Source organism: Cyprinus carpio, chromosome A25, assembly GCF_018340385.1.
Source record: "Cyprinus carpio isolate SPL01 chromosome A25, ASM1834038v1, whole genome shotgun sequence".
Lineage (NCBI taxonomy): Eukaryota > Metazoa > Chordata > Actinopteri > Cypriniformes > Cyprinidae > Cyprinus > Cyprinus carpio.
Genome location: NC_056596.1, coordinates 12,049,777 through 12,058,771, shown reverse-complemented (window position 1 = coordinate 12,058,771; position 8,995 = coordinate 12,049,777).

Sequence of the window (8,995 nt, the reverse complement as noted above, 5' to 3'; positions counted from 1 at the left end):
TTTAATATATTTTAATTGTTGAACTGCAGCTTCTTCATTACAAACATGTAATTATAAATATTTAAATACATGACATAGACGTTTCAATAGAAATGACAAAGTATATTTCAGTTAACCATATTTCAAAAGCAAAAGAATTATGAAATTAAAGTGCTTATAAAGGTGCACTTAAATCCTACTTAAGTAGATCAGAAAAGCACTCTTAAATTCAGTTAATTGCATTTAATATAAATTTAAACTAATATCTTTTCATTTGACATGCAGATAAGTGCCTGCAAACATCACATTCAATTCACAATTTAAGTCTGTTATTTCCGTAACAAGTAATCTTTTTAAAAGAATAAAGTGTACTTCTTTTTTCACAAGAGAAACTAAATATTCAATATATATACCAAAACATTTAACAACAGTTTTATTATTAATTGGGAGATGTCGAGAGAGATAATGTGCTTATTCATGTAAATAGATTATGTGTATGAGCTCACTGATGGACAATTACTACATAATTGATTGGGGATTGTAAGTAAATGCATTTATTAAGGGAGACACAAATGATCTTAAAATGTAAAACATCTTATATTGGTTTAAGGAGTGCAAAATTGGATCATATTAGTTGGTCAAATTAAAATAGATGTGCTTTTAAAGATATGTGGTAATGCTGCTGATGTAGAGAAATCATATCTTAATTCTTATTAATTCCAATTTGTAGTAGTCCGATAACTGAGAGAAAATGGTAATGTGATTACAAACCTTGTGGATGATGTATTGGGATTCTGCAAGAAAAAGAGAACATTTTCAGCACAGAGGCAGACTTTGTGATTGATTTTGTGGTGGATGTTGTTGGCTGGGTTTCCTGTATTGTCATTTTGTCTTGCATTTGAATTTCGTTTTTTAATAACTGATGCCCTAGGGCAGGGGTCGGCAACCTTTTTGGCATGATGTGGCATTTTTAATTTTTCTGGTTAACCACTGTGCCAACCCATGATACGATAAAAACAATAGGCCTATTTGATTTTCATGCAATTTTCATAGATTGTTTTTAAACTTTTCAAAAGTTTCTTACAGATATACAGTGTGACAGTACTGAACACCACTGTATGTATGTGTGTGTGTGTGTGTGACAAGGCCAATGCATTAAGACCATTCAGTTTAATCACCTTTCTATATTAATGCGCTGCTTCACTCGCATACAGAGATCTGAGATCGAGCTGTGCAAAAAGTAACATTCATAAACTTGTTGTCAGCACTGCCACGCGACTTTTCTTAATCAACACTGAATCACTACATTATATTTCTTAGCAACGAGGGGGGTAAAAACACTGTTTTTTAAGTAACTAAACTTAGCTTGATTATTTGTTCAAAGAGACAGATGCAGACAATTTACACATCTCTCTCTCTCACTCTCTCTCTCTCAAAATGGCAATATTTCAGAAAAAAAATCGAGTAGTTTGCATCAATGGATATAGCTGTCAGTCATTTAACATTTCTATCATAAAACATCTCATTAAAAGTGGACTAATAATAAATGATTTGCCGTAGGTTGCAGACCCCTGCCCTAGGGTGAATGTACAGTGTATTTTATTCATTAACTGTAATACATTGACATTTTCAAGGGCATTTTCTACATCTAGTGATGTTCTTTTTTGCAGATATCCATAATATTAAATACACAGCATGTGTTATTGAATGAGTGTCGTCCCTTGATAACCTGTTTGGTCTGGATCTATACGATATGAAATGGCTGATTCTAATCGTGTGTCTTGTGCTTTGTGGATTATTTCAGTTGTGTGTTAATAAGGGGTAAAGATAAAATGTCAGAATTGCAGATATAAACTCTCAATTCTGACATTTTTCTCTGAATTCAGAGTTAATATCTTACAATTCACAATTTCTTTTCTCTAAATTTTGAGATAACATCCCACATTTCTGACTTTTTCTCTGAATTGTGCATTTATATTTCACAATTCTGAGTTTATATATTGCAACTCTATTTTCCCATCTATTTACATCTTCCAATTCAGTTGTTTTTGTTTCTGCCACAGAATTAGAAATAAAAGGTAATTGTTACTTTTTATCTCAAAATTCTGACTTTTTTTTACGAAGTTTATATTTCGCAATTCAGAGTTTATATCTCTTTTGTGATATATAACCAAAAAAAAAAAAAAAAAAAACATTTTTCTTAGAATTAAGTTTATATTAACTCTTTCCCTGCCATTGACGAGTTATCTCGTCTTTTAGAAGACAACGCTTCCCCGCTAAAGACAAGTTTTTTTTTACGGCTTTTCGTGTTTTCACATTTGGGGGCAATCTACAATCTTCTGCACGAGTACAAAACCTCCCGAACAAAAACACACGTGAACAGGACAGAAAAACGAGCAATCTCTCATGTAAACAGATGCATATTAAAAATCATCAGCAACAGACAGCATTTAAATAAAAACTGCATAATGTTACAGAGTAAAATGATGATCCAGGAAGTGGTATATGTCTGTGCAAGCTTTGGAGGTGTTGATAGAAGCGATTTGCTGGATTTATGCCTTGATAAACGTACTGAATATTATCCAGATGTAATTTTTGATAAAAATTTGATTTTCTCACCTTTTTGCTCAAAACTATACATTTTTATGAAACCTACTTATATTCAAGTGTTAATAATAAAAAAAGAATGCTTTAAGCTAGAATAAAATGCTGACAGGGAAAGAGTTAAAAATAACTCATTTGCAAAAATAAAAAATAAAAATAAATTAAAAAATTGGGAGATAAGAAGTTTCAATTACCCCTTTTTTCTTTTTTTTTTAAATTAATTCTTAATTTAAATTATTATTAAGGGATTGTAAACAAAAATCTATTCAAACTGTTTTTTTGCCATTTGATGAAAGTCAGTGGGGTCCAAAACAACATTCTTACTGTAGAGAACCTTTTGTGGAACAAAAAGATTCAATGGAAGTTAAAGTCTGATCTTGGAACCATTTGATGTCACTTAAGATCCTTCACTTTTGTGAATATGGACATAAAAAGCACAGAGATTTATTTAAAACTATTTTCTTTTGTGTTCCACAGAAGAACAGCAGATATTTTGCCTTTTGTCTGCTATAAAGCACTAGTTGCCAAAGATTTGAAAAGCCATACACCTGTCTTGCTAAAGAAACGAGATCCTCAGATCGAGAAGATATCGAATCTCTGAGCTAAACGGAGTGTGAACAAAATGTACCACGACTCTGGTGTTATAAACATTATCAACGGTGGCGCAAACACGCTTGCACTCCGACTGAACCTTCAGTTCTCTGCCATCTCTTTGTTTCTTCTTCTCCTGCCCAAAGCAGGCTTTCACTTCTACTTACTTCAGATGCGTTCTGCCTAAGCAAACAGTGTTTATCAGCTTGAAGGGGCGCGATATCTCTTTGAGCTGAACATTAGCGGATATATTTGTCCCATCTCCAGACACCACCGTTCTGTCACTTTCAGTCTCGCTAGTCTCAGTGTAACTGATTTAAAGGTGGCAGCAATACGTCAACGATGCCTCAAGTTATTCAATGTTCGTCCATGCATGCAAGGTGCGAGACACAGGCACTAGCAAAAGCATGATTCCACACTTCAGCTAAGACAGCGATCTCTGGAGAGCGCTGCTCTTTCAGGCAGAGGTGTGAGGTTGAAAATGGCACACAAATGGCAGTTCTCACATGCTGCGTGTTTGAGCGCCGCACAAGCTTGCTGCCCGAGCCAGAGTGAGAATTGCATCGCAAACTCCTGAGAATCGACAGAAATAGTTGGGGGTTTCTTGTGGATTCAGTCACAGTGGGAGTGTAATTTTAGAATGAAAGGCGATCAAATGACAATGTGTGTGAGAATGATCTACCTCGCCTGTGCGATATCTGTGGCTTCGCTCGGTCGAGGCTTATCTAAATCCACTGCTTGGTCTTCTTTGCAGTGGCCTTCAGATAAGGTGTCATCATATCAGTTTTAAACTCAGTATTAAGGAGCTAAAGAAAGTGGAATGTCATTGCGTTCATATGCTTGAAATATAGAACATCACCTAATAGTGAAACTTTTATTGTGGTCTGTCCTCCACAAAAATGTGATGTTTTTCTAATATTACATTATCATGTTAAAATTAAATGTTTTTATTGGCCTATATTTGAAAATGAGTTTTAATGAAATTTATCTCTGTTTTTAACAAAGTTATATCAATTAATTGAAGTCAAACAGAGAAACTGAAACTGATCTCTGCATTATGGCAGAGTGGGAGTGGCCATCTGAATTTGCTCATGAATGTTTAATGAGTAACATCAGGCAAGGAATGTGGCATACTGAAGTTGTTGCAAATTAATGGGGTCATAATTTTTTTTTTTTTTTTTACATGTCTTTTAAGTGGCCTATATGCTGTTTAATATTAAATTATGGTATTTTGTTTGATTTCCTTCTTCATGGTGTTCCTGCTTACTCAGCTGAATCTCTATTCATCATTTTAAGTTAAAAGAAATGTCTAATCTGTAGCCTCATGTATGCTTTTTGTTCAAATAAAACAAACAGGATTAAAATAGTAGTTGGATTTGCTCACTTTGCTCATATAATTGAATTTATATAGCTAAAAACTTAGTATGTTCAAGTTATAATATGTCTGAAATGTACAGCAAAATGTACTTACCCTATATACCTATATGCGCAAACTGCTACACAGTGGATATGACCTGTTATTAATGCTTTTGTTAATGTCACATTGTGACAAATTAGGTCAACCAACATACATAGTTCTCACATATGTCAGTTCACTCATCATGATGTCGTCTTCCTGTGGCCAGACCAGAGGTAGAAGATAATGACACCTGTCTGTCAAACAAATAACTCTGACATTTGCACAACTTCCTCTAGGTCCCCCAGATCAAACAGCAGTAGCCGTGCATGAAGCCAACCTGAGAGACATCAGGATTGCTAAATAAATATCACCTCGGTAGACAAATCCTGCTCCGCAGCTCCCTTTGCTGCATGGCATTAAGACCATGAACCTGATGCATATTATTTACATACAGCTTAGCAGCCAAATCTGATGTAACTGAATTAAATCCTGTTAAAAATGAAGCAGTAATACCTCCAACAGGTTAATAGCACAACAGCAAGTATGCTAACAAGATGCTTGTTTCAAAACACACAATGGTTTCAAAATGCACATTTGAGTATGAGCGTGTATCATTTATGTTATAGAACAAAATGTGAAGATTTCTACAAGTAACTGGAACTTTCTGCGGGAACTCATGCTAATGCTAATTCTCTTCTCTTTGAGCTGAGCTACTTTGTCAACACCTTGTGGCTCTGCACCATTTCATGAAACGTGAGGATGGCGAATACATAATTATGGTATGTGTGCACTTTTGTCAGTGTCGAAAAAGGCCAAGGAGGGAAAAATGCAGGAGTGAATGAATAAGTGCACACATCTCTCACTCCGCAGCAATTTGTGTCCACTTCTCTTTTGGCGAGTGTTTTAAATAAAGGTCTTCAGAGAGGTTAATTAGTATTGTCTGAATGTAATCTATCAGCGGTGAGGGCTTTTCTCGATTTGACAGCTCCATTATGGAGGCAAACACAGATGACTTTATGCTTTGTTTCATAGAGATTAAAAAGATAATGACAGGTAAACAAAACACTTTAATATTCAGGCATGAGGCTTTAAAATTGTACATCATTCAATTTTGTTGGTACGTATATCGCACATAATTCAAAGAGCCATGAACTTGTGTAGATATTTGTGAGTTTTTATAGCTTCCCCCACTACAAGCTACTCATAACTCATTAGTAGTAGTGAAGCTAGAGTTAGTAAAATATAATAAAATATGAATATTAGATTACTAAATGTAATAATAAAGTTGGAATAAAAAACAAATAAAATTACAATTATTAAACTTAAAATTACAATATACTATTTGCCAGCTGAGTGAAATAAATCATGTAAATCTAAGGAAATGAACGGAAATAATTAAGCTAAATAATAATAATAAAAAAAGTCAAAAGCATACAATAAAATTACTAAAACTAAAATATATATTATATTTGCAATCATCAATATTTAGCAATTGCTTTAAATCATCTTTGCAAGAAAATGAATTACTAAATTGTGTGCATGATTTAGAAAATCGAGGGAACGAAATAGTAATCGTGTGCACATTTTAGTACATCGAGGGAACGAATTAGTAAATCGTGTGCATGATTTATTTATTTTTTCTTGCATATCATATGCAGGGCTCCGTAGTATTATAATATAATGTAGTGTATGTGTGTTTGTGTGTGTGTGTGTATGTATGTTTATGTATTTATATATATTTATATATACACAAGTATGCTTGCACACACACACACACACACACACACACACACACACACACACACACACACACAGAGAAACATATATAAAATAATTAGCTGTTGGATTATTATTATTATTATTATTATGAAGTTAGTAGTTAATTTTAATTGTTTTTAATTAATTTATTTTGTATTTTAAGAAATTACTGTTATATCCTGCCAAAGTTTTGTACCTATATAAATGATTTTATAATTATTAAATGTAATCTAAAAGCTAATTATTCTCTCTCTCTCTGTCTCTCTCTCTCTCTCTCTCTTGCTCGCTCTCTAATCTGTAGAAAAAATAGCTGTTAGATTAAATTGAATAATTATATGATAATTTATAATATTTTTAAAAAAAGACTATTAATTAAATCAATTGATTAATCATAATAAAATAATTTTATTTTATGTTATTTAAGGAAATTACTGTTAGATTACATTCAGTAATTATACAATATTATTACACACACACACACACACACACACACACACACACACACACACACATATATATATATATAAATATTTTCAATCATTATTATACAATAATTTATTATATATGTACAAATGTAATATTAATTATATAATTATGAATGAATAATTATTTCATTTCATTTTATTTCTGGTAAATTAGAATTCCACAGTTCATGCAACTTTTCTGAAGCAAAACTAATCCAAAGAGTTACGGGTTCTTAACTCCATATAATTTACAATGGAAATTGCACACTATTATGCATCTATGAATTGCATTGTGTACGGAAATATTATTGCAGTGGTAATGAAGGTTAATTTGTTTCTCCCCATCAGCGGTATTATATTATTTTATGGAAAGTATCGCATTTGATTTCCCTTATGGCCGCTTTCAAAAGTCTTAGGTTTTAGTCTCCTGTGCATCTATATTGAGGGTCTATAATATTTTATTAAGCTAGAAACATGAGCATGAAATTAAGTTCTACAGGCATCATTTCAGAGTCTAACCTTTGCCGTGCACCAAAATTCAAAACATTGTTGGCTTAAGTCTGAAGAAGTCATTTGAGGAGACTGAGAGACTCTGTCTTTCTTGAGCTCCTTAAAATTTCTGTCATTCACTTGATCTGCTGAATGAAATGTTTCAGAGTGAACCTTCAGGGTAGGATTTAAACTGTTTCAAAGAGTCTGCCTCATTTTAAAAGTTACTCTGTGCACAGGGGCAGATTTAGTGATTTGGGGGCCCCAGGAATTATAGAGGAATAGGGCCCTGCACAATGGTACCCCATAGTTGTTTCCAATGTTTCTACATTTTTCAATGTTATAATGGTTTACTTTCATGTTGTAGACCACTAAATAGCAATTGATTTGCAGTTGAGATACAAGTTTTCACAAAAACAAAATAAATTATAAAATGATAAACCTCACAATTGAGCACCGAAACACTGTAAACAGCATATATATATATAAACTATTATTTCATGTGTCAGGTTTTTAAAAAATTTTTTTACAATGTTTGCTGTCTACAAGTACCTTCAGGTAAGTGTTCTACCAACCATTTTGCCGTTCACTGTTGACACAAAACACCATACCAATAGCACTGTTTCGCACATCGCCACAATGATATGGTCTGCAAATCACTGTATCTGCACCGCATGAGACTAGATGGAATTTCAGGTTGAAGATTTACATAAATTGTTGTGCAACATAATTTTTAAAAAGCACATAGGAATTTGCTGTTTCTGACAAGCACAGTAGTCACCCTCATTGTCGTAAAAGTGAACAAAATCACACTTTTGGATGTTTGACAATATTTGTGACAAAGTTCTGGTTCAACCATGGTTTACAACTTCGGTTTACTAATTATCCATGCATTATGAGTGTTAAATTGCTACCCAAGGCTTTCAAGGACCAGTATTTGTTCATCTCGCCATCAAATGAAAATTGCGTTTTGCATTTTATTTTTGCGGTTCTCCAAAATAAAAACGTCATAGAGTTGATCATAAAAACTAAGCATTTCAAATAAAATCTACAAAGACATATTTATTAGGAGAAATCAAGTGAAAACCTGATAATGACATGATTTTTATTACCCAGCTCTATTTTTAAAGATATCATTGAATTTACAAGCTAACATCATAAATTGCCATCTCTCGTTTAGTCATTGATTCAAATATCAGCTCAGCAAAATTAAATATTAATTAAATCAGTGCAAACGCCTTATTGGAATTTTGTACATATAAAAAAAAAATAATATATATAAACAAACAATTAATTCATCAGTCATTTAAATAAATTTTTTACAAACAATGCTTTCTACAAACAAGTCACAAATGTCAGGTTTTTAAATTTTTTTTTTACAATGTTTGCTGTCTACAAGTGAGTCACAAAAAAAAAAATGTTTTCCATACAAAGTCAATGGGGACTAATGTTTTGGACCCCATTATATGGGCAAATCAGTTGAAACACTCTCCAAAACATCATATTTTGCATGTTGTAGAAGGAAGAAAATCATGAAATGACATGAGGTCAAGTAAATGGTGACATAATTTTCATCTCTTTAAATTGCATTTAACCTGAAAGGGTCCTTTAACTTACAGTAGTAAGGAATATCACACCATATTGTCGTTTAACACCTGAGGCAAAAGGTTTATTTTTAAGGTGTGAAGTCTAGTATTGGCTCGTTCGTGCT